At 38.3% G+C, this 23,501-nt stretch overlaps 1 long non-coding RNA gene across 1 annotated transcript in view; it reads right to left on the minus strand.

The window, feature by feature from the left end:
- Positions 1 to 210: 210 nt before the first annotated feature.
- The window catches only part of LOC309638865, a 722,672-nt gene continuing 699,381 nt past the window's right edge, over positions 211 to 23,501 (minus strand). Inside the window, exon 2 of the long non-coding RNA XR_014251367.1 lies at positions 211 to 8,748. This is a non-coding gene — a long non-coding RNA (uncharacterized lncRNA). The remainder of the gene's footprint in view (positions 8,749 to 23,501) is intronic.

Here is a 23,501-nt window from a genome sequence, read left to right on the forward strand (position 1 = left end):
TCTTCTCTAGCACTTGTTATCATTTGTCTTTTTTATAATAGCCATTCTATGAGGAGTGAGGTTTTGATTTGCATTTCTGTGATAATTAGTGAAGTTGAGCAAATTTTCATGTACCTATTGTTGGCCGTTTGGATGTCTTCTTTGGAAAAATATCTGTTTGGATCCTTTGCCCATTTTTTAAATTGGATTATTTGTTATTTTGCTATTGAGTTATATGACATCCTTATATATTTTGAATATTAATCCCTTATCAGATATAAGATTTTTCTCCCATTCCACAGGTTGACTTTTCATTTTGTTGATCATTTCTTTTTCTGTGCAGAAGCTTTTCAGTTTGATGTAGTCCCACTTGCTTATTTTTACTTTTGTTGCCTTTGCTTTTTCAACAAATATGTATTGAGGATGTCTTAGCTATTGGGCACTATTCTAGGGGCAGCAGAGATAAACAGGGTCTAGTTTCTACACATAATGATGATTGTATCCTAGCAGAAAAGATATGTTTCAATATCCAAACTACTAAAAAGTAACACTTGCCATAAACATTGCACTGTGAAGTTTCAAAGAATAGGTTATTTCTCAACTTTGAGATCGGGAAAGACTTCATAAAGGACTGGAGACATTATGGTTGGATTGTATTTGACAGTCAAAGACTGAAAGGTAAGAGAGAACCCACACTGGCAAAGGAATTAGAGCAAAAACATGGAATCAGTGTGATGAGATGTAAAATTGCCTTTTCATCTCTGTTACCCTAAAGCCTGGCAAAAAAAATAGACATTAAATAAATTATTTTTGAATGAACTAATGAATAAAAGTTTGAAACCTGACTTTAGGGCATCATTGAAGGCAGGCTTAGATGCTCAGACTTTATCCTGTAGGTTTTTGGTACAGCAACAGGACCACAGTCATGCTTTAAGGAGATGAGTTAGGCAGCCTTGAGAAGGGAAGAGAGAGAATTAGGAGTTGAAGGCTATCATAACAGTTCATTAGATTTTTACCAAAACAATTACAACATAGGGGTAAAGGATGGCTTAAAATACATTTTGGAGGTAGAATTATCAGACATTGTAAATATCTTTATGTGAGGAGCAAGTAAAAGAAAGAAGTCTTAGATTTTGAGCTTAGGTAACTGTTATAAAGAGAATTCCCATTGGAGAAGTTAGTTTGATAGTTTAGATGTCATGGAATGTGGTGTATGTATTCATAGCAATATAGAATGGCAAAGTCCTACAGCACTGTGTTTCTCTATAGGTATTCCCCTTCCTGAATTAATTCTGATTAACTATCTATGGGAAAAATAACTTTGAACTGTTCTCCCAGGAGAAAGTGATAGGTTTACATTGATTTATCCAATAATTCGTATATACTTATGTACTCAAACTAACTAGAATTAGGGGTGTAGTCTGAGACTATCAACAAGCAGAGTTAATTTGGCCCACATAGAGAAAGAATTCTAAACCCTAACTTCTTCATCCTCAAATAGACAAGCCACAGTCTAGTGTTAAGATTCCAAAAACAAATGAAAGAAAAGTGAAAAAGTTACTTATTGAGTCAAATCTAAGTTGTTAACTGATTATTTCACCTAGTTTGATAGATTTTTCTTTCACTGATGATTTGGCCTCCCAAATCTGATTTCTCATCAGAATTACCTGGAGAGATTTTTAGAACTACAGATTCCCTAGCACCACTCTTGGAAATTCTGATTCAGTAGGTCCATGGTAGAGCCCAGGAATCTGAGAAGTGACATCTTCTTCAACAGTCCTTCATTTAACATAGTAATATAAGTTAATTTTGCATACTCAATTTTGCAGTAGTTCTTTATCAAACATACTTTTATTTTATTTACTTTTTTTACACACTGTCTAAGTATGCTCTGAATGGAATAGAGTAAAATTTGGCATTATAAGTAAAACTTGTTTAGGTAACTGAATTTTGTGAATGTGGTCATAGGTAAATGTTAATTACCCTGAGGGCCCACTGAAACAACTAAAAACTGAAATCAGGTTTCCAGTTTTGCTTTTGCTAAGGACTTTTCCACCCAGGACTTGCATAATTAGTTATTTTCGTTGTTGTTACAGTTGTTGAAATAACAAATTGTACATTTACCACAGCTAAATTGTATTTTGTTGGACTTTACTCACAAATTGTAGAGTTAGTAAATTGTAGAGGTTTTGTTGATTTCCTCTGCTCTCCATTGAATTTGTGAGCTCGCCAGGCTTGTCATCATCTGCAGACTTGACAAGAATACCTTCTTTGTCCTCATGCAAGTTTTTAATTAAAAAATGTGGAACAGAACAGCGTGGAGAACAGCATCCAATGGGCATGTGTCTAGAAATCTTTATCTAGAGCCATATCAAATCTTTAGCCAGCACTCTTTGGAACCTAACATTCTACTAGATAATCCACCTTGGAGCTAGTAGATAGCTTGCCCTTGGAGAACTCTTGCTCCATCCTACTAGTAATTATCTTTGCAAATAATTGTTTTAATATTCAAATCTAGAATCTGATCTAAGATTTCAGTCACAAAGGGCATGCTCTTTCCAGGATTGATGCTAACTGTCCTTAGTTCAACCATACTTTCACAGGTAGTCCGTCCAGCTCTTTTGAGAGTTGAACTGAGTAAAGATACAGATTCTTGCCATGCAGCAGTGTTTTCCCTTTGTGTGAAATCGTCACACCTATCCAGAGATCAGACCCCAAACCTTGACCGGTCATTGCCGTTCTCCATCAGTTGAACTGGAATTCATCCCTACAAACAAAAGACTCAAGGAACACGTGTGTCTTGTTCCACTGCCAATCTCAGTCATGAAAAGATGCTAAGAAAGTATCCCAGGTTTATTCAGTTTTACCTCTCACCACAATGAACTCTCATCATTCCATCCATTTTTGTTGATTATTGCTCAATATTTCTATTACACAAACACACAATATTTGCAAATTTTTCATTATCCTCCATAGAACAACACTAATGTATGAAAGGAAATTAAAATATACAGAGGCTATTGGTTTGCTCAATGACAGAAACTTTTTTTTTTAAGCCTCTGATTTAGAACCAGACATTTAGCTTGCTGGCCAGATTTGGCCCACAGTCCATTTTTGTAAGCTTCATGAGCTAAGAATAGTTTTCAGATAATTCTTATATCTGAAAACTATAATAATTCAGATAATTCTGATTTTTATCTGTTTTTTTTCTTAGCCTACAAAGCCTAAATAGTTACTATTTAGTAAATAATTCTGATTTTTTTCTTACGCAATAATTCTGATTCTTTTTCTTAGCCTGCAAAGTCTAAATATTTACTATTTAGCCTTTTATAGAAAAAGTTTGCTGCTCCTGATTTAGAATAGCCAAACTAATCATGAAACTCTCACGAATGCACTGAAATTTATTGATAACTTATATTTTACCTTTAAAAAAAAGTACTGCATCTCGAGTTGAGTGTCCTCTGAGGAGCTTCAATGCACCTCCCGAGCTGAGGTTTCAGCTCAGCCATTTCACGAGGAACTCTGGTCTGAAGGGCCGGGGGCAAGGCCTCTGCACGGGGCCTGCTATGAGCAAGTGAAACAGACTAAACACAAAGGGAAAAAAGGTGGATGGGCTAGGCCTGAAGTAAGATTGCCAGATTTATGTCCTTTCCAGATGAAATCTGGATCCTCTAGCAACAGGAAGAGTGAAGAGAGAGGACCTTCCAGATGGCAGAGGAGTAAGACATGGAGATCACCTTCCTCTCCAAAAATACATCTACATGTGGAACAACTCCTACAGAACACCTGCTGAACACTGGCAGAAGACCCCAGACTTCCCAAAAGCCATGTGGCTGACCGGGTCTTGGTGCTCTGGCTGGCTGTCAGGCCTGAGCCTCTGAGGTGGGAGAGCTGAGTTCAGGACATTGGTCCAACAGAGACCTCCCGTCCCCACGTAATATCAATCAGCGAGAGCTATCCCAGAGATCTTCATCTCAACGCAAAGAGCCAGCTACACTCAATGACCAGCAAGCTCCAGTGCTGGACACCCCATGCCAAACAACTAACAAGACAGGAACACAACCCCACCCATTAGCAGAGGGGCTGCTTAAAATCATAATAAGTTCACAGACACCCCAAAACACACCACCGGATGTGGTCCAGCCCACCAGAAAGACAAGATCCAGCCTCATCCACCAGAACACAGGCACCAGTCCCCTCCACCAGGAAGCCTACACAATCCACTGAACCAACCTTACGCACTGGGGGCAGACACCAAAAACAATGGGAACGATGAACCTGCAGCTTGTGAAAAGGAGACCCCAAACACAGTAAGTTAAGCAAAATGAGAAACAGAAATACACAAGAGATGAAGGAGCAATGTAAAAACCCACCAGACCAAACAAATGAAGAGGAAATAGGCAGTCTACCTGAAAAAGAATTCAGAGTAACGATAGTAAAGATGATCCAAAATCTTGGAAATAGAATGGAGAAAATACAAGAAACGTTTAACAAGGACCTAGAAGAACTAAAGAGCAAACAAACAATGATGAACAACACAATAAATGAAATTAAAAATTCTCTAGAAGGAATCAATAGCAGAATAACTGAGGCAGAAAAACGGATAAGTGACCTGGAAGATAAAATAGTGGAAATAACTACTGCAGAGCAGAATAAAGAAAAAAGAATGAAGAGAATTGAGGACAGTCTCAGAGACCTCCGGGACAATATAAAACATACCAACATTCAAATTATAGGGGTCCCAGAAGAAGAAGAGAAAAAGAAAGGGACTGAGTAAATATTTGAAGAGATTACAGTTGAAAACTTCCCTAATATGGGAAATGAAACAGTCAATCAAGTCAAGGAAATGCAGAGAGTCCCATACAGGATAAATCCAAGGAGAAACACGCCAAGACACATATTAATCAAACTATCAAAAATTAAATACAAAGAAAAAATATTAAAAGCAGCAAGGGAAAAACAACAAATACCACACAAGGGAATCCCCATAAGGTTAAGAGCTGCTCTTTCAGCAGAAACTCTGCAAGCCAGAAGGGAGTGGCAGGACATATTTAAAGTGATGAAAGGGAAAATCCTACAACCAAGATTACTCTACCCAGCAAGGATCTCATTCAGATTCGATGGAGAAATTAAAACCTTTACAGACAAGCAAAACTAAGAGAATTAAGCACCACCAAACCAGCTTTACAACAAATGCTAAAGGAATTTCTCTAAGGAGGAAACGCAAGAGAAGGAAAAGACCTAAAATAACAAACCCAAAGCAATTAAGAAAATGGTAATAGGAACATACATATCGATAATTACCTTAAATGTAAATGGATTACGACCCAGCAATCCCACTACTGGACATATACCCTGAGAAAACCATAATTCAAAAAGAGTCATGTACCAAAATGTTCATTGCAGCTCTATTTACAATAGCCAGGACATGGAAACAACCGAAGTGTCCATCAACAGATGAATGGATAAAGAAGATGTGGCACATATATACAATGGAATATTACTCAGCCATAAAAAGAAATGAAATTGAGTTATTTGTAGTGAGGTGGATGGACCTAGAGACTGTCATACAGAGTGAAGTAAGTGAGAAAGAGAAAAACAAATACCGTATGCTAACACATATATATATGGAATCTAAAAAAAAATAAAAATGGTCATGAAGAACCTAGGGGCAAGATGGGAATAAAGATGCAGACGTACTAGAGAATGGACTTGAGGATATGGGGAGGGGGAAGGGTAAGCTGGGACAAAGTGAGAGAGTGGCATGGACATATATACACTACCAAACGTAAAATAGATAGCTAGTGGGAAGCAGCCGCATAGCACAGGGAGATCAGCTCGGTGCTTTGTGACCACCTAGAGGGGTGGGATAGGGAGGGTGGGAGGGAGGGAGATGCAAGAGGGAAGAGATATGGGGACATATGTATATGTATAACTGATTCACTTTGTTATAAAGCAGAAACTAACACACCATTGTAAAGCAATTATACTCCAATAAAGATGCTAAAAAAAAAGGCTCAGAAAAAAAAATGTAAATGGATTAAATGCTCCAACCAAAAGACATAGACTGGCTGAATGGATACAACAACAAGACCTGTATATACGCTGTCTACAAGAGACCCACTTCAGACCTAGGGACACATACAGACTGAAAGTGAGGGGATGGAAAAAGATACTCCATGCAAATGGAAATCAAAAGAAACCTGGAGTAGCAATTCTCATATCAGACAAAATAGACTTTAAAATAAAGACTATTACAGGAGACAAAGAAAACACTACATAATGATCAAGGGATCAATCCAAGAAGATACAACAATTGTAAATATTTATGCACCCAACATAGAAGCACCTCAATACATAAGGCAAATGCTAACGGCCATAAAAGGGGAAATTGACAGTAACACAATCATAGTAGGGGACTTTAACACCTCACTTTCACCAATGCACAGATCATCCAAAATGGAAATAAATAAGGAAGCAAAAGCTTTAAATGATACATTAAACAAGATGGACTTAATTGATATTTATAGGACATTCCATCCAAAAACAACAGAATACACTTTCTCCTCAAGCGCTCATGGAACATTCTCCAGGATAGATCATATTTGGGTCACAAATCAAGACTTGGTAAATTTAAGAAAATTGAAATCATATCAAGTATCTTTTCTAACCACAATGCTATGAGACTAGATATCAATTACAGGAAAAGATCTGTAGAAAATACAAACACATGGAGGCTAAACAATATACTACTAAAGAACCGAGAGATCACGGAAGAAATAAAAAAATACCTAGAAACAAAAGACAGTGAAAACACAACGACTCAAAACCTATGGGATGCAGCCAAAGCAGTTTTAAGAGGGAAGTTTATAGCAATACAATCCTACCTCAAGAAACATCTCAAATAAACAACCTAACCTTACACCTAAAGTAATTACAGAAAGAAGAACAAATAAACAAAAAAAAACCAAAGTTAGCAGAAGGAAAGAAATCATTAAGATCAGATCAGCAATAAATGAAAAAGAAATGAAGGAAATGGTAGCAAAGATGAATAAAACTAAAAGCTGGTTCTTTGAGAAGATTAAAAAACTGAGAAACCATTAGCCAGACTCATCAAGAAAAAAAGGGAGAAGACTCAAATCAATAGAACTAGAAATGAAAAAGGGGAAGTAACAAATGACACTGCAGAAATACAAAGGATCGTGAGAGAGTACTACAAGCAACTATATGCCAATCAAATGGACAACCTCAAAGAAATGGACAAATTCTTAGAAAAGCACAACCTTCCAAGAGTAAACCAGGAAGAGACAGAATATATAAACAGACTGATCACAAGCACTGAAATTGAAACTGTGATTAAAAATCTTCCAACAAACAAAAGCCCAGGACCAGATGGCTTCACAGGCAAATACTATCAAACATTTAGAGAAGAGCTAACATCTATCCTTCTCAAACTCTTCCATATATAGCAGAGGGAGGAACTCTCCCAAACTCATTCTACGAGGCCACCATCACCCTGATAGCAAAACCACACAAAGATGTCACGAAAAAAGAATACTACAGGCCAATATCACTGATGAACATAGATGCAAAAATCCTCAATAAAATACTAGCAAACAGAGTCCAACAGCACATTAAAAGGATCATAGACCATGATCAAGTGGGGTTTATCTCAGGAATGCAAGAATTCTTCAATATACACAAATCAATCAATGTGATACACCATATTAACAAACTGAAGGATAAAAACCATTTGATCATCTCAATAGATGCAGAAAAAGCTTTTGACAAAATTCAACACCCATTTATGATAAAAGCCCTGCAGAAAGTAGGCATAGAGGGACCTTACCTCAACATAATAAAGGCTATATATGACAAACCCACAGCCAACATCATTCTCAATGGTGAAAATGGAAACCATTTCCACTAAGATCAGGAACAAGACAAGGTTGCCCACTCTCACCACTATTATTCAACATAGTTTTGGAAGTTTTAGCCACAGCAATCAGAGAAGAAAAAGAAATAAAAGGAATCCAAACTGGAAAAGAAGTAAAACTGTCACTGTTTGCAGATGACATGATACTATACATAGAGAATCCTAAACACTCTACCATAAAACTACTAGAGCTAATCAGTGAATTTGGTAAAGTAGTAGGATACAAATTGATGCACAGAAATCTCTTGCATTCCTATACACTAATGATGAAAAATCTGAAAGAGAAATTAAGGAAACACTCCCATTTACCATTGCAACAAAAAGAATAAAATACCTAGGAAAAAACCTACCTAAGGAGCCAAAAGACCTGTATGCAGAAAACTATAAGACACTGATGAAAGAAATTAAAGATGATACAAAAAGATGGAGAGACATACCATGTTCTTGGATTGGAAGAATCAACATTGTGAAAATGACTATACTACCCAAAGCAATCTACAGATTCAGTGCAATCCCTATCAAACTACCAATGGCATTTTTCACAGAACTAGAACAAAAAATTTCACAATTTGTATGGAAACACAAAAGACCCCGAATAGCTAAAGGAATCTTGAGAATGAAAATCAGAGCTGAAGGAATCAGGCTTCCTGACTTCAGACTATACTACAAAGCTACACTAATCAAGACAGTATGGGGCTTCCCTGGTGGTGCAGTGGTTAAGAATCCACCTGCCAATGCATGGGACATGGGTTCGAGCCCTGGTCCGGGAAGATCCCACATGCCACGGAGCAACTAAGCCCGTGCGCCACAACTACTGAGCCCACGTGCCACAACTACTGAAGCCCACACGCCTAGAGCCCAGGCAGCAAGAGAAGCCACTGCAATGCGAAGCCCACGCACTGCGACGAAGAGTAGCCCCTGCTCGCTGCAACTAGAGAAAGCCTGCACACAGCAACAAAGATCCAACACAGCCAAAAATAAATAAAATAGATAAATTAAAAAAAAAAAAAGACAGTATGGTATGGCACAAACACAGAAATATATATCAGTGGAACAGGATAGAAAGCCCAGAGATAAACCCATGCACATATGGTCACCTTATCTTTGATAAAGGAAGCAAGAATATACAGTGGAGAAAAGACAGCCTCGTCAATAAGTGATGCTGGGAAAACTGGACAGCTACATGTAAAAGAATGAAATTAGCACACTCCCTAACACCATACACAAAAATAAACTCAAAATGGATTGAAGACCTAAATGTAAGGCTAGACACTATCAAACTCTTAGAGGAAAACATAGGCCGAACACTCTATGACATAAATTACAGCAAGATCCTTTTTGACCCACCTCCTAGAGAAATGGAAATAAAAACAAAAATAAACAAATGGGACCTAAGCTTTTGTACAGCAAAGGATACCATAAACAAGACAAAAAGACAACCCTCAGAATGGGAGAAAATATTTGCAAATGAAGCAAGTGACAGAGGATTAATCTCCAAAATATACAGGCAGCTCATACAGCTCAATATCAAAAAAAGAAACAACCCAACACAAAAATTGGCAGAAGACCTAAATAGACATTTCTCCAAAGAAGATATATAGATTGGCAACAAACACATGAAAGGATGCTCAACATCACTAATCATTAGAGAAATGCAAATCAAAACTACAATGCAGTATCACCTCACACTGGTCAGAATGGCCATCATCAAAAAATCTACAAACAATAAATGCTGGAGAGGGTGTGGAGAAAAGGGAACACTCCTACACTGTTGGTGGTATGTAAATTGATACAGCCACTATGGAGAACAGTATGGAAGTTCCTTAAAAAACTAAAAATAGAACTACCACATGACCCAGGAATCCCACGACTGGGCATATATCCTGAGAAAACCATAATTCAAAAAGAGTCATGTACCAAAATGTTCACTGCAGCTCTATTTACAATAGCGAGGACATGGAAGCAACCTAGGTGTCCATAGACAGATGAATGGATAAAGAAGATGTGATACATATGTACAATGGAATATTACTCAGCCATAAAAAGAAATGAAATTGAGTTATTTGTAGTGAGGTGGATGGACCTAGAGACTGTCATACAGAGTGAAGTAAGTCAGAAAGCGAAAAACAAATACCGTATGCTAACACATACATATGGAATCTAAAAAAAAAATGGTCCTGAAGAACCTAGGGGCAGGGCAGGAATAAAGATGCAGACATAGAGAATGGACTTAAGGACACAGGGAGGGGGAGGGGTAAGCTGGGACGAAGTGAAAGAGTGGCATTGACATATATACAGTACCAAATGTAAAACAGACAGCTAGTGGGAAGCAGCCGCATAGCACAGGGAGATCAGTTGAGTGCTTTGTGACCACCTAGAGGGGTGGGATAGAGAGGGTGGGAGGGAGAAGCAAGAGGGAGGGGATATGGGGATATAAGTATGCATATAGCTGATTCACTTTGTTATACAGCAGAAACTAACACAACAATGTAAAGCAATTATACTCCAATAAAGATGTTAAAAAAAAAAAAGTACTGCATTAACATTTCTCACCTCTTTGCCACTGAGCAATATGTTGAAAGTGACCCAATATATTCAGAGCTTGTTTAGGGGATAGAAAGAGACTCAGAACCATAGGGCATCAGGAACCCAAGGTCTCTGCCTCCTGATTCTATGAACACCCCTGTTGGGCATTCATTTGATGCGAATTAGTCAACAAAGCAAAAGAGAGATTCTGCCATAAAAGAGTACCCTTTTTCCATGGTTACCAAGAGAAAGTCTCCAAAGAGGCTAATCAGCTATATTAAAATGAAGATGACACAAATCATTGATGTAAGTAAGCAAAATGAAAAAAGCAAAAATTTTCTTTAAAAGAAGCTTTCTCTTTCCCCATGATAATTCAAACTATCCTCCCAAGCTTCTTAACCCTAAAAAGTGTAACATGAGGAAAAACACAGAAGCTATAAAATTGGAGATTATATAAATAAAAATAAAAGACATTCTCCTAACCTCGTATTTCCTACACTTCTGCTACCATTCAGTGATGTTGCAGCCCACGTTGCTGTGCATCCTCAGCTAAAGGTTAAGGGTGAAAAAGATGCACGTCCCCCTTCGTGGTACTGTTGTAGAGTTAGTGTTAAGACCAGTTGCTGTCAGATCCACTGATTGGGGACTCATCTTTCGACGAAGTATATATGCTGATGAAAAGCTGCTTTCGTTGCAGAGAGACTGCTAATTGTTTGATTATACAGGTCTTCACATTAATGAAGCACTATTCCATGGGTTTGGAGCATGGTGTGCGACCAAATTACCACCCCAGCACTCACGCTGTGAAATCTGATTATTCATTAGCCAGTCAGTGAGTGGTACCAACATCTTTTCTTTTTTCAAACTATCGAATGAGAATGACTGCTGTTTACCACTCCCACCCCCACTTTAAGAATGTGAGGATTTAAATCAGTGGCGTCCTGGGGAAGGGGAGCCGCAGAGAGAGATGGGGCTTCCATAGGAGTTGTTTCACACGTTTAATGCGATGTATGGTATGACAAACAAGGAGCCATGTGGAGCGGCACTTCCTGCAAAAATGGATCCCTGCTCACGTCATGCAGCTTCGCGTACACTCAGTCCTGGCCCTCCTTGAGACAAGGGCTCAACCACCCAAATGTGCTTGCTTCAGTGATCTGGAATTTTACCACCTCAGAACTGCTTGATGAGAATTCCTATAAGGCAAGTGTTCGAAGTTAGAAAGGGGAAGGAAGTCTTGTGTGTGTTTTGTGTTTGTTTGCTCTTTTGTTTGCTTCTAAGTACTTTTATCCCCACAAAGAAAAGCTGAGTGGTCACAAGAAGACATAATTACCAGATTAATTTTTTAAAGGCCCTTACGTTTTTCATAAGTGAACAAAACACTTGCTTCATTTAAACTGCCAACAAAACCATTTTTTTTTATTATGCCCTTTCTGTCTAAAGCCAAGACTGATAGAAATTTAGTGTGACAGAGTTAAAGAATCCACCTCATGTATTTCAGTGCCAATATCAAAAGTCAGAGGAAGAATTCAGCCATGATCACTCTCTTTATAACTCAAGCTGGATTGGGTTTCCAAGACAAATGATAGGAATCCCTTCCTCTGTACCCAGGAAAGATACTGACCCTTTGGCAAATGGGATTATCTCTAATGAGATTACACTCAAAGTGATTAAGATGTGAATTGACACGCCCTGTGAGGGACAAAGAGATTCGTAAAGAAGCAGAAACAGAAGTGAGGGAAGTATAAGAGGAAGAGCCATTCCTGAGAGAAGCTACTCTTTTCTCAAAGACCGGAAAAGAACAAGGGACCAACCTTGTTTTCTAAACCCGTCCACAAGAAAATCACAGTTTGTGACCATCAATAAGAGGGTCTCCGAAGTGAATGAAAACTGGCACCAAACCTGTTGTAGACCATTTTTAATAACAGAACATTTAGAGGCTTCTCTTCCAAGTTGGTGAAGAAGCGCCTCCAGTAACTTTTGACCTTGTTATGCCTCGAATGTGAACACTGACCTGAAGGAGCCCTCTCCAAGAATTCCCCTCTCCTGAACCATGGTCTTCCATTGTTAAAGGAAATGTAGAGATGCTGAAGCGAGTGTGCCCATTAATGGATGAAGAGACTGAGGTCCAAGGGGCTCAGGGCCTTGCCTGGGGTCCCACAGTTAATTCATGGCATTGACAGCTGGGACTGGGGCACAAGTGCTCGATCAAAGGCTGGAGAGCTAATACATAGAACAGGAACAAAACAATGAAAAGCATGTCAAACCCACAAAAGGAAAGACAAAGGTAGGGAAAGAATGGCAAAGGGAATATTAGCTGCTTTGAAAAGTTCTTTTAAAATAAAAACAAAACAATAGGTCTATCATTTAGCTCCAGCAACTCCTCTGAGGCCACCATAGAATACTGTATTTCTCTGTGTTACCTTAAGCATTCCATCTGCACCAGAGCCCACAGATCAGTTCTAAAAGGAAGGGACCCCTACCGCTCGCTACAGGCACGAGATGAAGGGCAGTTGGGGGAGAAGGGGTTTCCAAAAGTTACTTTAGTTTCTGTTCTTATCTTGCTATATGACCTTTAGACACTCTTTTATCTAAAGGTATGAAATAGGTATCATAATACTTAACTGTCTCACTAGGGTGTTGTGAAATGTCACTAATTAATGTTTATAAAGCACCTAGAGACTTTGGAATGAAAAGTTCCACATACAATAATTATGAGTATTAACATTATTATTAACTTGCAGCATTAGTTACCAGCTGCATTGTCATTCGTGCTGTAGGTTTTTTGCTAAGAAAGACACTCCTAATATTTCTTGTATCTGCTCCTTTCTTCTTCTACAACTGGTCCTACAAGGATTTTTAGGCATCCCAGTACATGAGTCAAGAAACCATCTAATTGAGACACATTGTTACAATTTCACATGTTTTTTTTCTAACTAAATCATTTCTAAGAAATCCTCAAATCAACCAGATTCTAGGTAAGCATAACAGTGGTTTTAGAACTGGTTTTGATTACAGTTCCCTCTGATTACCTAATAAAAGCTATGATATTGCTTTCTGGAAAACTGCATACATATATTTTGCAATCAATTTCAAGATGCTTATGGACCTCTGAATGAAGGAACTATGTCTTTATCTCCTGCTATAGGCTAGACACTGCTCTAGGCACTTAGGAAACATTGGTGAATAAAATACACAAAGATTCCTACCATGCTTGATCTTACATGGGTGAGAGAAAAGAGATAATAAGAAATAAATGTAATAAAATAAAGTTTATTATGTTAGAATGGGGTAAGTTTTATGCAATAAAGAAAAAATAGAGCAAGCTAAGAGGAATAGAGAGCACTTGGCAGGGATTCTCTTTACAGCTTGAAATAGAGTAGTCAAGATAGGTGTCCTTGAGAAAGTGAGTTTTGAACAGTGATTTGAAGGAAATGAATGAATTAGCCAAGTGTATGACTGCTGGAAAAATATTCCATGAAGAGGGAAAAGCCAGTATGAAAGCCCTAAATTGGGCCAATGTGCTGGAGCAAGTAAGCAAGGGGAGGGGCAATAGGAGATGATGTCATTCTTGCAACGATGGTGGTTTTAATCAGGATGATAGCAATAGGGACAAAGTGGTCAGATGGTGAGATTCTGGTTAGATTTGAAGAAAGAGTCAACAAGATTTTCTGATAGTTTGGAGGCAGAGCATGAGAGAAGGTGTGATGAGCAGATCAAAGCTGATTCTGAAGATTTTGGTCTGAGCAACTGGGAAATGGAGCAATTTTGGGGGTAATCCTATTCAAGAACCCTGCACCACCTCTACCCTTCAACATTAAGAACACGGGACCAAGAGCATTTCCTTTCTAAGAGAAGGAGTTTCTCTCTCTCTCTCTCTCTGTTAATTGAAGTATAGTTGATTTACAATATTATATTAGTTTCAGGTATACAACATAGTGATTCAATATTTTTATAGATTATACTCCACTTAAAGTCATAACAAAACAATGGCAATATTTCCCTGTGCTATATACAGTATATCCTTGTTGCTTATCTATTTTATACTTAGTAATTTGTGTCTCTTAATCACCTACCGCTATCTTGCCCCCCCTTCCCTCTCCCCACTGGTAACCACCAGTTTGTTCTCTATATCTGTAAATCTGTTTCTGTTTTGTTATATACATTTGTTTATTTTTTAGATTCCACATATAAGTGGTAACATAGAGTATTTGTCTTTCTCTGTTTGACTTATTTCACTAAGTATAATACTCTCTAGGTCCATCCACTTTGTTGGTATAGATATATACCACATCTTCTTTATCCATTCATCTCTTGACAGACACTAAAGTTGCTTCCATATCTTGGCTATTGTAAATAATGCTGCTGTGAACATTGGGGTGTATGTATCTTGTTGATTAGTGTTTTTGTTTTCTTTGGATACATACCCAGGAGTGGAATTTCTGGATCATATGGTAGTTCTATTTTTAGTTTTTTGAAGAAACTCCATACTGCTTTCCATAGTGGCTGCACCAATTTACAATCCCAACAATGTTTAAGGGTTCCCTTTTAGCAGCATTTCTCTTTTGTTCACTGTTGAACTGTTAGAATTTAAAACATCGCCTGACACATATTAGGGATTGAATAAACATTTATTGAATAAATAAAAGAACCCAACAATGGAGAGAATAACCTTCACAGAAATGCCTAATCATTCTTCCAATATCACTTTCTTGACCTTTCTAGGATTTAGATTAAGGGTGAATTTGTAGGGTTTTAGCTACAGTTTTGCTTTCCCCCCATCCCATTCCCTGCCATGCCAACTTTATTATTATTATTTAAAATAAAGTATAACAGGGAAGCTCAGAAATATAGAACCAAATAGCAGTAGGAATGGCAAGAGGTTGTATTTTCTTGTCCATCATCAAAGCCCAGGTAGCTTTATTGCTAACGTCATTAACATTAGTTAGTACCCCTCTCTTCTCTCTAAAGATGGCCACTTCAGTCCAAGAGAGGTGTTTCAAAGATCAGTGAGAAAAGAGTCCAAGCCTAAGGGACACATGGGGTAGCAAAGAAAGCTGTTTAGGTGAGGGTTGCCCTGTGCTATTACTGTAGCACCAGAGAATTCAGAAGCCCCCAGACAAGCACATATTCTGCTCTGCTTTCACAAAGGACTGTCTAGTAGAATACATTTAAATAAAACATATGAGAAACTGCAACATCAGAGGCAACTCCAAAAGCATTGAGAGAGCTGAAGAATGGAGAAGGCTGAATAAAGCTATATTATAGTCAAGTCTTTTCTGCAGATAGCGTTACAATTCACTTGCTTGTCATGCCTTGAAGTTGAGTTAACTTCAAGTTGTTGATCTGCCACCACCCTATACATAGACAGTCACGATGTGCTCTGTGATGGTGACAGAAATATTTTATTTGAGCAAATAGCTTTGGATTCCACATACACTTATTAAATTCACTCACCTCCCTAGCTGAGCGGTTGGGTAATAAGATTCTCATCCCATTAGTAGATTCTGTTGCATCTTCGTGCTAACTCCTACCCACAAGACTCAGAATGTCCATTGAGTTTGAAATTGACACAAAGGGTCAGGCTTAGAAGCGGAAATGTTAAGAGTATGAAAATACCAACTAATATAGTTCAGTCATTGAAAAGTGAGAAAGCTGACATTCAGGGAGGTGAACTTCCTTAGGCTGAACTTGCTCAAGCCATACAGTCAGGCAAAAGCACAGCTGGATCCCATGTTCCCAGGGAGGGCTCTTCCTACCACACATGTGGACTCAAACTCTTCTTACTGACAGTCCACATTCCTGTGAACAGGCAGGCTGAGAAGCTCCCACTTTTTTTGCTTTCTGACTGAGCCACACCGCTGGTAACAATTACTTCAAAGGTTAGGCAGTGAGCTGAATATCTGCTAAAGAAAAGTGCTTTCTCCTTTTGATGTTTGTATAATTGCTAGGAGCAGGGGGCTATAAACCTGGTTCTGCTGTTGGCTGGCTGGATAATCCTAGAGAGTCAGGAAACTCTGTGCCTCAATTTCCTCTTCTACAAAAGAAAAGCATTGTAATCCACTCACTCAAAGGCAGGCTCGAAGGTTTAAGACTCCATGAGTCAACGAATAATCTCACTTTGAAAGAGTAATATCTTTCTTTACTTATTTGAAGATTTATAGCAATTTAGCACCTTCCTTCCCTCTATAAAAATAACCTAATATTAGGAAAACAGATCTGCAAATTTTGATAAGGGAATATAATGAAATAGACAACAATTTTAAACGATCCTTGTGAAGAGTTAATAATAATATAGCAAATACTTTTGTTATGCTGCTAACAAGAAATCAGAACAAGATTGTATTTATGACATTGTCCCAATTATAGGTGTTTTCTAACTTGCACAGCAGCAAAACATTGCTTGGGTCTCACAGGTGGGAGCATGGTGAATAGTTGGTTTTTCATTTTCTGCTTTGAGAGTTTCTTTACTTTCCATAAAAAGAAAAACCACTTTATTTTCGAGGAAAATAAATAAGCTTTGTTTTTTAAAAAGATTTATGACCTTGGCATTTTGCAAGTACCTGAAAATTTACGCATTTAGCAAACATAGGCCAGTAGACTCTGCTCAGAATATAAATGAGCCCTGATAGGATAGAATGTATCTCATGCTTCTTTCAGATTCCAGCAGTTACTTAACAAATATTTTTGCCCTTGACTCTGGTGCTAGAAAAATCTAATCACAAGAATATGAGGTTAGAGCTGAGAGGTGGGGTCTTTTGCAGGAGCCAAGAGCCATATGATTCTCAGAAACCAATTTGAATCCCTACATAGTATAAGACACATGTCAGACAATAAATAAAACTGACTGACTTATGGCCAAAAAGCATCTGGCTTCAGCTTTCCCCTTATGCCATTTGTCAGGCCTGCAACTCTGGGCCCTTGTCCAGGCCAAGTGGTACTTAACCAGTGTATGGGCTCCTAATTAAGGATGTAGGCTTGAAAAGCATGAGTCAGAACACCTAGATCATAGATGACAAATACATATGTAGTTCATGAGCTGCCTACTACTACTTCCATTTCCCTAACAAGTATTACTGTTGGATAAAGGTTTGCACCCTTTATCCTTGGAAACAAACTTAGAGGCTTGGAAACAACATTATCAGTCACTACCGAACAATGGGGACTGATGTGTAAGAAAAATCCAATTCACCATCTCTTTCTTGAGTGAGGTCTTAAGGTAATCATACAGCAGTGACTTATGAGGAATAAATGAAAAGTATTGAATGGATGGACAGAGGATGGATGGATGGATGGATAGATAGATGTGAATCTTGTAAAAATGTTTTGACAACTCTAAAGTTTAGGCTTCAAAATGTTGACTGAGGATGGGGGGAAGATCTATTTCAAGGTGGCTTATTCACATACTTAGCAACTTAGTGCTGGTTGTTGGCAGGGGACCTCAATTCCTTGCCAGATGGACCTCTTCATAAGGCTGCTTACGCATCCTTACAGCATGGCTGCTGGCTTCCCCCTGAGCCTGTGAGCACGAGGCAGATGCCGCAATGATTTTTATGGCCTAGCCTCAGAAGTTACACCCTATCCTTTCCTCAATATCCTATTGGTTGTACAGGTCAAGCCTATTCAACATGGGAGAGTATTACTCAAGAATATGAGTACAGGAGGTAGGGAACATTCAGAGACATCTTGCATCTACCATACAAGTCCCTATAGCAGATTTTAAGAAGCCAATCCTTGCTCTCACAGAGCTTATAGTGTAGTTAAGGGGACCCATATATGTAAAAACAAACAACCTATTTAAGTAAGGAAAAAAACCCCCAAAACTACGACAGACAACTAGGACTCACCAGTATGTATATTCTCTTATTTATAATTTTATCAGAGTCTTCTTTTTTCTTTGTTAGTCTAACTAAAGTTTTGTCAGTTTTGTTTCTCTTTTCAAAGAACCAGTTCTTGGTTTTTAATCTTTCCTATTGTTTTTCTATTTTCTATTTTAGTTATTTTACTGTAATCTATATTATTTCCTTTTTTATGCAAACTTTGGGCTTAGTTTGTTCTTCTTTTTCTATATTCTTAAGGTGTACTATTAGGTTGTTTATTTGATATCTTTTTTTTCCTATTTATTTATTTATTTATTTATTTATTTATGGCTGCATTGGGTCTTCATTGCTGCACGCAGGCTTTTCTCTAGTTGCAGCGAGCGGGGGCTACTCTTTGTTGTGGTGTGCGGGCTTCTCATTGCGGTGGCTTCTCTTGTTGTGGAGCACGGGCTCTAGGTGTGTGGGCTTCAGTAGTTGTGGCATGTGGGCTCAGTAGTTGTGGCTTGCAGGCTCTAGAGCGCAGGCTTAGTAGTTGTGGCACACGGGCTTAGTTGCTCCACGGCATGTGGGATCTTCCTGGACCAGGGCTCGAACCCGTGTCCCCTGCACTGGAGGTGGATTCTTAACTACTGCACCACTAGGGAAGCCCCGATATCTTTCTTTATCTTGATGTATGCATTTATAGCTATAAACTTCCCTCTTAGAACTGCTTTTGCTGTAACCCATAAGTTTTGGTATGTTGTGTTTCCATTTTCTTTTGCCTCAAGATATTTTTTATTTCCCTTTTCATTTCTTCTTTGACCCATTGGTTGTTGAGGAATGTGTTAATTTCCACGTATTTGTGAATTTTCCAGCTTTCCTCCTGTTATTAATTTCTAGTCTTATATCATTGTGGTTGGAAAAGATGCCTTGATATAATTCTATCTTCTTGAATTTGTTGAAACTTGTTTTGTGGCTTAACATATGATCTATCCTAGAAAGTCTCATGTGTGCTTGAAAAGAATGTGTATTCTGCTGCTGTTGAATGCTTGGTCAAGTCTACTGTTGAAACTCTCTGTTGAATTCTTCAGTTCAGTCATTGTATTCTTCAGTTCTAGGATTTCTGTTTGAGTTATTTTGATGGTTTGTATTTCTTTGCTGAACTTCACATTGTTTTCCTAATTTTGTTTACCTATCTGTGTGTTCTTATAGTTCACAGATCTTCATTAAGAAGATTATTCTGAATTCTTTTTTTAAAAAATAAATTTATTTATTTATTTATTTTTGGCTGCATTGGGTCTTCGTTGCTGTGCGTGAGCTTTCTCTAGTTGCGGCGAGCGGGGGCTACTCTTCATTGCCGTGCAGGGGCTTCTCATTGCAGTCACTTCTCTTGTTCCGGAGCACAGGCTCTAGGCACGCAAGCTTTAGTTGTGGCACATGGGCTCAGTAGTTGTGGCTCGTGGGCTCTAGAGCGCAGGCTCAGTAGTTGTGGCGCACGGGCTTAGTTGCTCCATGGCATGTGGGATCTTCCCAGACCAGGGCTCGAACCCATGTCCCCTGCATTGGCAGGCAGATTCTTAACCACTGCGCCACCAGGGAAGTCCCAAGGAGATTATTCTGAATTCTTAGTGAGAGATGTCATAGATCTCCATTTCTTTATGGTCAGTTATTGGAGCTGTATTAGTTTTCTTGGGTAGTGTCATGTTTGTTGGAGTCTTCTTTTTTAACATAAAGCTCATGGTCACCTGCTTGGGGTTATATACTAAATCGAATGCAATCTTAGACTCTTTCTTGACTGTAAATTCTTGCAAGGAACTGAGTGTGCCCTACTCTATTTATCATCTATATTAAATCAAATGTCACCTTTCAGATGCCTTTATAGACTATTCCATCTAAATGAGTGCTCTCCTCACTGCTACCAGTTACTTTCATATTATTCTGTTGAATTTTCTTTATAACACTTGTTGCTACTGGATGATTATTTTTATTTGCTTATTTACTTGTTTATCATCTGTCTTTTCCCACTGGAGTAGCAGCTTCTTAATATCAGGAGTCTTGTGTTTCTTGTTCACCTCTGTGTCTCCAGTGTCTCAAACAGTGTCTGACACATAGCTGGTACTCAGTAAATGTTTACTGGATAAATCAATAAATCTTCATATTTCTCACTATGCTTAATGACTGGCCTTAGAGGGATCAATAACTATTTACTAAATGAATGAAATTTGTAACTCCCCCAATACATGCTAATATAGCTAAAATACATTTTTATTTATAAAATTCTGATTTATAAAAATCATTTTTCAGGACAACATTGATATTGCAAATCAAAATGACAAACATGGTGTATTTTCTCCCTGTCAAGCAGCTGACTTAACTTCGTAATTATGTTTTCTTCCTATTAACACTGGAAAAAGTCAGTGTTCTCTGAGCCCACATCAGCTGGCTATGTGATGAAGAAGAAGAGTGGAAACAGAGGCAATTGTCCCAGGTGCTGAGGGTATCTGGCTCATGCTTAATCAACAAACCAAGCCACTGAGATGTGCCTGGGTGGTCAGATAATATAAAGATTGGCATAGGATGAATCAAGAAAGAAGGAAGAAAGAGAGAGTTGGCCAAGGCAGCCAACTACCTAAATTTGAGTTCAGTATGGGAGACCCATTTTAAGCCACATGGAGCATTTACCCAGATGGGAAAGAAAGAAATGGAAATCTGAGAAGCAAACAGCAATCCTTTCCCTGGACTGGAGAGGTGATAGAAATTTGGACTTCTTTCCTGGGTTGTTTGGTAAAAATTATCAATGGCTGACATTTAAGAGAAATGAAATCTGATGAGGCAAATTAAATGCAGTGTGAATGATTTGCTTTTCCCCATAACTGAGTGGATAAACATGATTATTTACCTAATAAAGAATTCTTTGATGTTCCCAAAACAATCCTATTAGTTTAATAAATGGTTGAAAAATTATGATTTATACAAGCTTGGTTAATAAATATACTGTGCAATCTCTGCCCATTTATCATTGATTTCCATATGTTTGTACAGACAGCTGAGTTCTTTCTTTTCCTCTGAATGCTGCATTTGCAGAAAAATCAGGATTGAATTTAAAACATGAAATAATCATTGTAAACCGTCTAGGTAAATACTACTAACTCATTACTCATAGGCTGAAGAATCAGGGCCAGCATCCAATAATGAGAATTCTCCTGCTTTCTCTGTATTTTAGACGAGAGAAAACTGTCCCAGGGTATGCCTTCACCCCAAATACAGTGCCAGAGTTGGGGAAGATAGGAGAAAGAATCTTCACTTCATGATCACTTCCTGCCAAAAGCAGTTATCAAGGCATCAGAGATGAGCTCCCTAAAAGACTAAGAACAAAAATCTCTTACCTGCTCTCAGATATAAAAAGCAGTTCTGAGTCATAAGTTGTGTTATTGACTCAGTTGTGTCCTATTAATATTCATATTTTGAAATCCTAACCCACAATGTAATAGTATTAGGAGATGGGAGCCTTTGAGAGGTAGTTGTGTTTATGAGGTCATGAGGGTGAGACCCTCGTGATAGGATTAGTACCCTTATAAGAAGAGACACTGGACAGTTCTCTCTCTCCCTGCCAAGTGAGAACACAAAGAGTAGGTGGCCATCTGCAAGTCAGCAAAAGAGCCCTCATCAGAAACTGAATCCTGCTGGACCTCGATCTTGGACTTTCCAGTCTCCAGAACTTTGAGAAAATAAATTTCTGTTGATAAAACCACGTATTCTGTGGTATTTTGTTATGGCAGCCTGAGCTGACTAATCCAGGCTGCCACAGTATATTTATATATCTCATGAGCTTACTCTCTCTGATATGTCAGGTTTCTAAAATAAAGAATTGTTTTTTTTAATAGAAAGCTTAAATACCTTCACATGGCAGTAAGATAGTGCGCCCCTTTCAGTAGAAGTATGCAAGCAGATACTGGAGGACTGTGAGAAATGCTTTGAAAGAATTTGTAGAGCAGATGGAAGATTGACTTGTGGATCATGTTGATGCTAGTAAATATTGAGAACATGCAATTAAAATAACTGAATTAAGGTAATACATAAATTAGGTGAAAGCATCTGGACACTGAGTGGGAAGGTGAGGGAAGAGGACATGAAATGTATTTGGGAGGCAGTCTACTCCACATGCTGAGATGGTAGGGAAAGTATTCTTCCTGGAATGACAGATGAATATTTCAGGAGTTTTTGAATGTGGGAGATGTGACAGAGCTGTCATTGCTCCAGCCACAGCCGCCTAGGCCTTATTACGTCAACATCTGCCTACCCAACTTCCAACTTCCAGCAGCTCCCAACATCCACTCTTTGTCCTTGAATGAACTTAGTGACTCACTTCTAATGAATAGAATATGATAGAAGTAACAGTGGGTGACTTCTGAAATTAGGTCATGAAAGGTTTTGTGGCTTCCTTCTTGCTCCCTCTCTCAGATTAGTCATGCTGGGAGAAGCCAGTGGCCATGACATGAGGACACTCAAGCAAGCTTATGAGGAAACCCACCAGGTGAGGAACTGAGGTCTCCTGCCAAGAATCTTGTGAGTGAGGCATCTTGGAAGCAAAACTCCCAGCCCCAGTCAAGCCTTCAGATAACTGCAGCCTCCGCTGACATCCTGATTGCAACCACTTGAGCCAGAACCACCTAGGTAGCTGCTTCCAAATTCCTGACCCACAGAAGTTGAGATAATAAATGTTTATTGTTTTGAGCCACTGAGTATTGTTGTTACACAACAATAGATAACTGAAACAGTGAGACTGAGCTAAAATACAGAGAATGAGCAATAACGTCCAAGGCCTGAGAGATGAGGAGCAAGACCAAATTGGCTTATGATTTTTAAACAAAAATTAGAATCACTGTATGTTATTTTCTAAATGACTATTTTTTTAGTTAACCTCAGACGGACACAATTTATTAATCATAGTTCTTTTTTACCATTGAGTATACTCATCCTTCCTCTACCTGTAGCCCTCTCTTATTTTGTTTTTAGTAATATAATGTACACTCATGAACCCTATATCCAACCCAAGAATTTGAATATAAGCATTTACGTTCACCGACACATAGTTATATACACATGGATGATACTTTTTTACTTTAAAATATATCCTGTTGTTTCCTCATTGCATTAAATATATTTCAACAAATTTGTTTAAGTCGACACAGAATTCCATCATGGATGTATCAGAATTTATTTAACCAGTTCCTTATTGTTGAATATTTAAAATATTTGCAGAT

This window comes from Balaenoptera physalus, assembly GCF_965194825.1.
Source record: "Balaenoptera physalus genome assembly, chromosome: 11".
NCBI lineage: Eukaryota > Metazoa > Chordata > Mammalia > Artiodactyla > Balaenopteridae > Balaenoptera > Balaenoptera physalus.